This window comes from Myotis yumanensis, unplaced genomic scaffold (assembly GCF_028538775.1).
Source record: "Myotis yumanensis isolate MYYU_CA2020_CCGP unplaced genomic scaffold, mMyoYum1.0.hap1 SCAF_3, whole genome shotgun sequence".
NCBI classification, from domain to species: domain Eukaryota; kingdom Metazoa; phylum Chordata; class Mammalia; order Chiroptera; family Vespertilionidae; genus Myotis; species Myotis yumanensis.
Genome location: NW_027223754.1, coordinates 102,255,824 through 102,265,197, shown reverse-complemented (window position 1 = coordinate 102,265,197; position 9,374 = coordinate 102,255,824). Strand labels below are relative to the sequence as shown.

General features: G+C 39.7%; 1 pseudogene; it reads left to right on the top strand.

The window, feature by feature from the left end:
- The first annotated feature begins 726 nt into the window (after positions 1-726).
- LOC139006265 (elongator complex protein 4 pseudogene) lies at positions 727-9,374 on the top strand (annotated as a pseudogene).

The window sequence follows — 9,374 nt, the reverse complement described above, 5'->3', positions numbered from 1 at the left end:
ATAAGTTAGATGCAGGGAATATAGAATGAACAGACACTGTGCCCCCTTCTCATGTTCATCAGGGCACATACAGAAAGTATAGGTGCCCATACAGACATGCACTGCATGCCCCCCCCCCAACAGTCCTACACCTTTTGCACAGCTATATTCTAGGACTCAAAACACAGACACACACACACACACACACACACACACACACACATACACACACACAGACATTCATACAGGATTCATGTTTTTTAATTGATTGAGAGAGATAGAAACATTGATGTGAGAGAGAAACACTGATCGGTTGCCTCTCTTACTTGTCTCAACAGGGAATCAACCCACAACCTACATATGTGCCCTAAATGGGAATCAAAACCACAATCTTTGGATGCATGGGATGATGCTCCAACTAACTGAGCCCTGGCAAGGGCAATCATACATATTAAATACTCAGTAAATGAGTCACATGCGTCACACTCATAGCCTTCACATGTACATGTGTGTGAGCACACACACTTACTCGTATGTTCCCACAAAAGTGCCTCACTGTTCTCCCCTGTGTCTGCTGCTCTTAAGGCCACTTGGTTTGGGATCCCTCTTGTTTAGGGAATTGAGAAGTGATCTCTCCTTCTGAGGTCAATATGAATAAGAAATTGTCACAATTTAGAACATGACACTCACATGTTCTTAAAAAAATACAAGTGAGTATGTAATGGGTCTATGCAGGGAAGGTCTAAGATGGCGGCAGTGGAAACTTGCTGCACCAGCACTGAGTATACTGGGTCTGTGGTGGCAGCCAGTAAGAACAGCCGATCACCAGTTTCCAGAAGAGGGGTCCTAGAGCTGGTGGTACAGACAACTGTCGACTGGTGTTCATCGCAGACTGGTGGTATATAATGGATGGCTGCTGGTATCAATCAGATTCCCAAGCCTGGACCAGCTCTTAGGTGGAAGTTGGGCTGGTGGAACAGTTCTTCTAATTCAAGAGGATAAAGTACAATAATTATTCTCCTTTGCTCTTTAAATAAAGAAGGAATCATCAATGGGCATACTTTGTTGGTCACATCTACAAAAAAAATCTTGCTGACATTTTATAGGAACTTCCTGCTTGATGATAACTATAAAAAAGAATTTTGATGAAAATGCATGTAATCACAAAACACCAAAATCTAACATTAAAATGAAAATAGCTTCAGATGTAAAGTGGTGGCTGAATAGGCAGCAGTGTCATGCACCTCCTCCTGGGGCCAGCCCAGAAAAGCAACTAAATCAGAGAACATCCATCCTGAATTAACAAATAGACACAGCTGAGGGGACAATTTTTAATAAGGGCAGAGAATGCCCAGAGAATGCTGCTTGCGAGCCATAACCTGTGTGGAACCACCGTGTCCTGGCAGTGAGTGGCCCAGTACCTCCTGGCAGGCTCCAAGGCATCTGCAGGGAGTGCATGCCACCAGAGTGAGATCCCACGCCAGGCCCCCTCACCAGCTTACTGGGATCTAGCATCCTAGGATCTGGCTCCAAGACCCCGCAGTGAGTGCAATCTAGGGGAACCCTGTGCCCCACCCCCACTCCAGATGGTGCTGCTAGCCTGACCCAGGGCCACCCAACACCCAGCCCTGGGACCTGCTATTTGGGTGACCTGGAGCAATTCAGAACATGCCCCAGTCCAGGCCACAAGGGAGCTCTGACTGTGCAACCCAGAGCAACCTGCACCCAAAAGCTGTATCAGAAAAGATATTGCTTCCACATGTGTCTGATATTTTGCTGCCTATGGAATCTTCTAAGATTTTTATGGTTTCCCCTCTTACTTTTAAGTCCTTTATCCATTTTGAGTTTATTTTTGTGTCTGAATTAAGTTGGTGGCCTATTTTCATTTTTTAAAAATGTATCTGTCCAACTTTCCCAGCACCATTTATTGAAGAGACTGTCTTGACTCCATTGTATGATCTTGCCTCCTTTGTAAAATAATAATTGAGCATAATGGCTTGGGTGGATTTCTGGGGTCTCTGTTCTGTTTCATTGGCCTATATGTCTGTTCTTCTACCAGTACCAGGCAGTTTTGAGAATAGTGGCTTTGTAATATAGCTTGCTATCTTGTACTGGGATCCCTCCAACTTTGTTCTTCGTTCTCAAGATTGATGCAGCTATTCGGGGTCTTTTTTTTGTTATTGTTCCAGATTAATTTTTGGAGAGTTTGTTCTAGGTCTGTGAAATATGCCGTTGGTATTTTAATGCAGATTTCATTGAATCTATAGATTGCTTTGGGTTGTATGGATATTTAATGATGTTGATTCTACCAATCCATGAACACAGTATATTACCATTTCTTTATGTCTTCCTCCATCTCTTTTTTCAGCATCCTGTAGTTTTCTGAGTACAGGTCCTTTACCTCCTTGGTTAAATTTATTCCTAGATATCTTCATTTTTATGTTGCAATGGTAAATGGGATTTTTTTTTTAGTTTCTCTTTCTCTGAGTTCATTGTTGGTGTATAAAAAAGCCATAGATTTCTTGGTGTTAATTTTGTATCCTGCTACATTGCTGAATTCATTTATTAAGTCTAGTACTTTTTTGATGGAGTCTTTGGGTTTTCTATGTATAATATCATGTCATCTGTGAATAATGACATTTTCATTTCTTCTTTTCCAATTTGGATGCTTTTTTTTGTCTGTGAAGCTCCTGATTTCCCCTTCAATTTTGAATGATAGCCTTGCTGGATAGAGTATTCTTGGATTCAGTCCCTTGCTTTGCATCACTTTGTATACTTCATTCCATTCCCTTCTGGCCTGATGTGTTTCTTTTGAGAAATCATTTGATAATCTAATGAGAGATCCTTTTTAAGTAACTCTCTGTCTCTCTCTTGCAGCCTTTAAGATTCTCTCTTTGTCATTAACATTTGCCATTGTAATTATGATGTGTCTTAGTATGGGTCTTTTTGTGTTCATCTTGTTTGGGACTCTCCGTGCTTGTGTGACATTTTCTTTCCCCAAATCAGGGAAGTTTTCTGTTATTATTTCTTCAAATAGGTTTTCTAATCCTTGCTCCTCTTCTTATTTTTCTAGCACCCCTATTATATATATGTTATTTCATTTCATGTTGTCCCAAAGCTCCTTTAGGCTCTCCTTCTGCTTTCTAATTTTTTTTCTCCAATTGCTGTTCATATTGGGTTTGTATTTCTGCCCTGTCTTCTAACTCATTAATTTGGTCCTCTGCTTCCTCTAGTCTAATGTTGAAACCTTCCATTGTGTTTTTTATTGCAGTTATGTAATTTTTTATTTCCTCTTGATTCTTATGTAAATTGTTGATTTTCTCACCCATCCAGTTTATGAACTGTATGACCCTTACTTTGAATTCTTTTTTTGACATATCACATGCCTCTGTTTCATTTATTTCCTTTTCTGGCAATGCCTCCTTTTTTTCCCTTGGTGGGCTGTTTCTTTGTCTCCCCATTTTTTTCTGTCTCTTTCTGGCCCTGGTGCCCTGCTTGGGGTTTGAGTGGTTGTAGATCCTATCAGGGCAGTGGTCTGGAAATCGTTAGCCCAGAGGCTGGGCCTGCCTTGAGTCTCACACCTTTATTGTCTCTGCTATGAGTTGTATCCCCTTCTCCCACGGATGTGGTCCCTCAGTTGTCTGTTTCAGATGCTTGAGGTGGTGGAAGTGGATTCACAGTTCCTTTGATGTGCAACTCCTTTTGAGGACCCACAGCCTTCTGGCATGCAATTCTCTGTGTGTCCCCAGCACACTCTGGGATTTTCTTGTTGCTCTCTTTCTAATTCTTTAAGTTGTAGAGTTAGTTAACCCACAGATGAACTGGGCCCAGAAGGGCAGCCTGAAGTTCTGTACCGGCTGTGCAGTGCCAGGGGAAAAAGACGCGTGCAGAGATGCACACAGAGATGTGCTCAGAGCCAGGAGAAAAAGTTGAAAGTCTGTGTGCCTCCTCTGGCTTTTTTTTTCTTTTTAAATCCTTACTTTTGCTGGCTAAGTCCAGTACATAGGATCTTCCAATTAAAAATACTCAGCGAGACTGCAGGAAAAAGTTGTTTTTGTGGAAACTGGGGATCAGAGTGGGGAGAGACGAACAGAAAACCAGCTCTGGGGCTGTCTGTCCCTCCAACCCAGTATTAATTGTGGCAGGAAAAACAAAATCTGAATACTGGGTTGAGAGGCCTTTTAGCCCCAGATATTAAGACAGAAACAGCCCTAGCCAGTTTGGGTCAATGGATAGAGTGTCGGCCTGCAGACTGAAGGGTCCCAGGTTTGATTCTGGCCAAGGGCACATGCCTGGGTTGTGGGCTTGATCCGCAGTAGGGGGCAGGCAGGAGGCAGCCGATCAATGATTCTCTCTCATCATTGATATTTCTATCTCACTATCCCTCTCCCTTCCTCTCTGAAATCAATAAAAATATATTTTTCAAAAAAGACAGAAACACTGCCACCCAGAGGTTGTATCAGAAATGACTCTTGTGTGTAAATACAACTAAAGGCAGGCTAAGAACCAAAGAGAGCAGAGAGATCCCGCCTGCTTGAAAATAGGGCTGTGGCTTAGGACACAGAGGAGCAGTGGATCGCAGGGAACTTCATTACTGTGCTGACTACCTGAAAGGAAACAGATGTGCCACACAGAACAGTAGAGAAAGTGAACAACCTTCACTACTTCACATTTTTATTTTTATCTTTTACTTAAGAAACTAAATTTTTTTCTCTCACTTGATATTACCTTGTTTATTATTATATTTTTATTTTTAACTATTATTATCACATAATCATATCAATCAATACAGAAAAAGCATTTGTCAAAATCCAACACCCTTTCTTGATAAAAACTCTCAGCAAAGTGGGAATAGAGGGATCATACCTCAATATAATAAAAGCCTTATATGACAAACCTACAGCCAACATCATACTCAATGGACAAAAACTAAACTCATTTTTCCTAAGAACAGGAACAAGACAGGGATACCTACTTTCACCACTCCTGTTTAATATAGGACTGGAAGTGCTAGACATAGCAATCAGACAAGAAGAAGAAATAAAAGGCATCCAAATTGGAAAAGAAGAAGTAAAACTGTCTTTATTTGCAGATGACATGATACTATACATAGAAAACCCCAAAGACTCCATCAAAAAACTACTAGACCTAATAAATGAATTTGGCAATGTAGCAGGATACAAAATTAACACCCAGAAATCTATTGCCTTTTTATACACCAATAATGAACTCACAGAAAGAGAAGCGAAAAAAACAATCCCATTTACCATTGCAGCAAAAAAATTAAGATACCTAGGAATAAACTCAAACTAAGGACATAAAAGAACTGTACTTGGAAAACTACATGACAGTGTAAAAAGAGAGAGAGGAAGACATAAACAAATGGAAGAACATACCATGTTCATGGGTTGGTAGAATCAACATGATTAAAATGTCCATACTACCCAAAGTAATCTACAGATTCAATGCTATCCCCATTAAAATACCAATGGCAAATTTCAAACATCTAGAAAAAACTATCCAAAAATTCATCTGGAATAAAAACACACCCCGAATAGCCACAGCAATCCTGAGAAAGAAGAACAAAGTTGGAGGGATCACAATACCAGATATCAAGCTATATTACCAAGCCACAGTTCTCAAAACTGCCTGGTACTGGCACAAGAACAAACATATAGTCCAATGGAACAGAACAGAGAACCCAGAAATCCACCCCAGCCATTATGCTCAATTAATATTTGACAAAGGAGGAAAGAGCATACAATGGAGTCAAGACAATCTCTTCAATAAATTGGGCTGGGAAATTTGGTCAGATACATGCAAAAAATAAAACTAGATCACCAACTTACACCATACACAAAAACAAACTCAAAATGGATAAAGGACTTAAAAGTAAGATGAGAAACCATAAAAATCCTACAAGAATCCATAGGCAGCAAAATACCAGACATATGTCTTAGCAATATCTTTACCAACACAGCTCCTAGGGCAATGGAGACTAAGTAGAAAATAAACAAATGGGACTACATCAAAATAAAAAGCTTCTGCACAGCAAAAGAAACCATCAACAAAACAACAAGATTCATCTTGCTTGGGACTCTCTGTACTCTTGTAACTTTTTTCTTCCCCATATCTGGGAAGTTTTCTGTCATTATTTCTTCAAATAGATTTTCTAATCCTTGCTGCTCTTCTTGTTTTTCTGATAGCCCTATTAAGTATATGTTACTTCATTTCGTGTTGTCCAGAACCTCCCTTAGGCTCTCCTCCTGCTTTTTAATTTTTTTCTCCAGTTGCTGTTCAGATTGAGCTTGTTTCTCTACCTTGTCTTCTAACTCACTAATTCTGTCCTCTGCTTCTTCTAGTCTACTGTTGAAACCTTCCATGGTGTTTTTGATTGTAGCTATATCACTTTTGATTTCTTCCTGATTTTTGCATAGGTTTTTGGTTTTTTCACAAACCAGTGTATGAACTGTATGACCATTACTCTGAATTCGTTTTCTGTCATGTTGCATGCTTCAATTTCACTAATTTATTTTCTTGGCGACTCCTCATTTTCTTTCCTCTGGGGATTGTGTCATCTCCCCATTCTGAATAAGGAATTATTGCCATTTGCAACAGCATGGATGGAACTGTAGAGCATTATGCTAACTGAAATAAGCCAGTCAGTGAAAGATAAATACCACATGATCTCACTCATTTATGGATAATAAAGAACATTACAAATGGTTGAACAAAAATAGACAGAGGCAAAGAAGCATCGAACAGACTGTCAAACTACAGCGGGAAAATAGGGGAGGCCGGGGGGGGGGGGGGGTAAGAGATCAACTGAAGAACTTGTATGAATGCATATAAGCACAACCAACAGACACAAGACACTGGGGGTGGGAATAAGGGCAAATGCTGATGGGTAGGGGGAGCTGGGGGGAGGTCAGTGGGGGAAAAAAAGAGACATATGTACTACCTTAAACAATAAAATTTAAAAAAATAACCACAAACAACAACAACACAAGAAAGCCCACTGCATGGGAAAACATATTTGCCAATGATATTTCTGATAAGGGTTTAATGCCCCAAATTTACAGAGAACTCATACAACTTAACAAAAGGAAGATAAATGATCCAATCTTTTTAAAAAATGGGCAAAGGATCTAAATAGACACTTTTCAAAAGAGGACATACAGAAGGCCCAGAGACATATGAAAACATGCTCAAAGTTACTAATCATCTGAGAGATGCAAATCAAAACATCAATGAGATACCATCTCACACCTGTCAGATGGCTATCATCAACAAATCAACAATGACAAGTGCTGGTGAGGATGCGGAGAAAAAGGAACCCTCCTGCACTGCTGGTGGGAATGCAGACTGGTGCAGCCACTGTGGAAGACAGTATGGAGTTTCCTCAAAAAGTTAAAAATGGAACTATCATTTGACCCAGTAAGTCCACTTCTAGGAATATATCCCAAGAAAACAGAAACACAAATCAAAAAGGATACACGCACTCCTATGTTCATAGCACAATTTACAATAGCAGATGAGTGGATTAAAAAACTGTGGTACGTCTACACCATGGAATACTATGCTGCTATAGAAAAGAAGGAACCTTTATTATTTGCAACAGCATGGATGGACCTGGAGAGCATTATGCTAAGTAAAATAAGCCAGCCGTAGAAAGATAAATGTCACATGATCTCACTCATATGTAGGATATATTGATCAACATAATTTGATGAACAAGAATAGATCCAGAGACAAATGGTAGGGGAGGGGAGTAGAAAACAACCAAATGACTTGTATGCATGCATATTAGCATAACCAATGGACACAGGCCCTGTGGCAGTGGGGGCTTGCCCAGGGTGGGAATGGTCTGGGGGGCGGTCAACTGAGGAAAAAGAAGACATATGTAAAACTTTAGACAATAAAAAATAAAATTAAAAAAACAAACGAACAAAAAAAGTGTTCCAACTACACAATGGGATACTACACTGCTGAAAAAAGGAAAGAACTCTTACCATTTGCAACAGCATTGATGGACATGGAGAGTATTATGCTAAGCAAAATCAGCCAGTCGGAGAAAGAGAAATATTACATGATCTCACTCATTTGTGGAATATAAAGAATAACATAAACCGATGAACAAAAATAGATCCAGCCCTAGCTGGTTTGGCTCAGTGGATAGAGCATTGGACTGTGGACTGGAATGTCCTGGGTTTGATTCTGGTCAAGGCCATATGCTCGGGTTGTGGGCTTGATCCCCAATAGGGGGCAGCCAATCAATGATATTCTCTCATCATTGATGTTTCTATCTCTCTCTCCCTCTCCTTTCTTCTCTGAAATCAATAAAAATATACTAAAAAAAAAATAGATCCAGAGACAGAGAAGCATTGAACAGAATGTCAAACTTAAGTGGGAAGGCTGGGGAGAGCGGGAAAGGGTAAGAGATCAACCAAAGGACTTGTATGCATGCATATAAGCATAACCAATGGACACAGACACTAGGGGGTTGTGGGCATGTGCTGGGAGATAGGGTTGGCAGGGGAGAGGTCAACTGGGGAAAAAGGAGACATATGTAATACTATATGTAATACTTTATACAATAAAGCATTTTTAAAAAGATGAAAATAGTGTGCAGCTATCAGCTATTACCCAAGATGGGCCTGAACTAGTATCATCTTCAAAGAGTTGGTCACTATTATGATGCATAAAAAAACAAAACACACCACAGAAATAATTGAGGCTTCAAAATGGCATGGATTTTTTTCTTCCAGAAATTATCTTCAACTCTTAGCATAGAACCCTATTCTATGACCCATGGCTACATAAAGATGCTTCAATTTATCCAGAAAATAATTTATGAGGAAGGATATGATGGATCCAATCCCCAGAATAATAATAAAAAAAAAAACATTTGAAAATAGCAATCCATAGTCTTGGTTCGCCTTCGTGGGAAGGTGACATTCGATGTACAAAAAACTGTGACAACAGTCACAGCCTCACAAAATTCCTCTACATTCTTTGTGGTCTTCTGCAAACCTCTCTTTCAGCCTGTATCATCACAATGCCAACACATCTTATCCAGAACAAAGCAATTATTGCTTGCATTACAAACTTTTCAGATACAGTAGTTCATCTGGAGTAATTTATTAGTTTAGAGAGAGAAACCAATCCTTTTAATAAGGATTATCACAATTTTATTCACATATGGCAGAATTCTCTGGGTTAATAACTTAATTTGTGATGTGTCAGATGTCAAAGACTTAGCTTTTAAATTAAAAAGGAAGCTATTCACCACTTTGTGACTACATTTGCCTCCAGAATTGGCAGAATTGGCCAAGCTGGTGGGCCCAAGCTGTGTCATGATGACTAGAAGCAAGAAGCACTTGGACTTCCAGTGA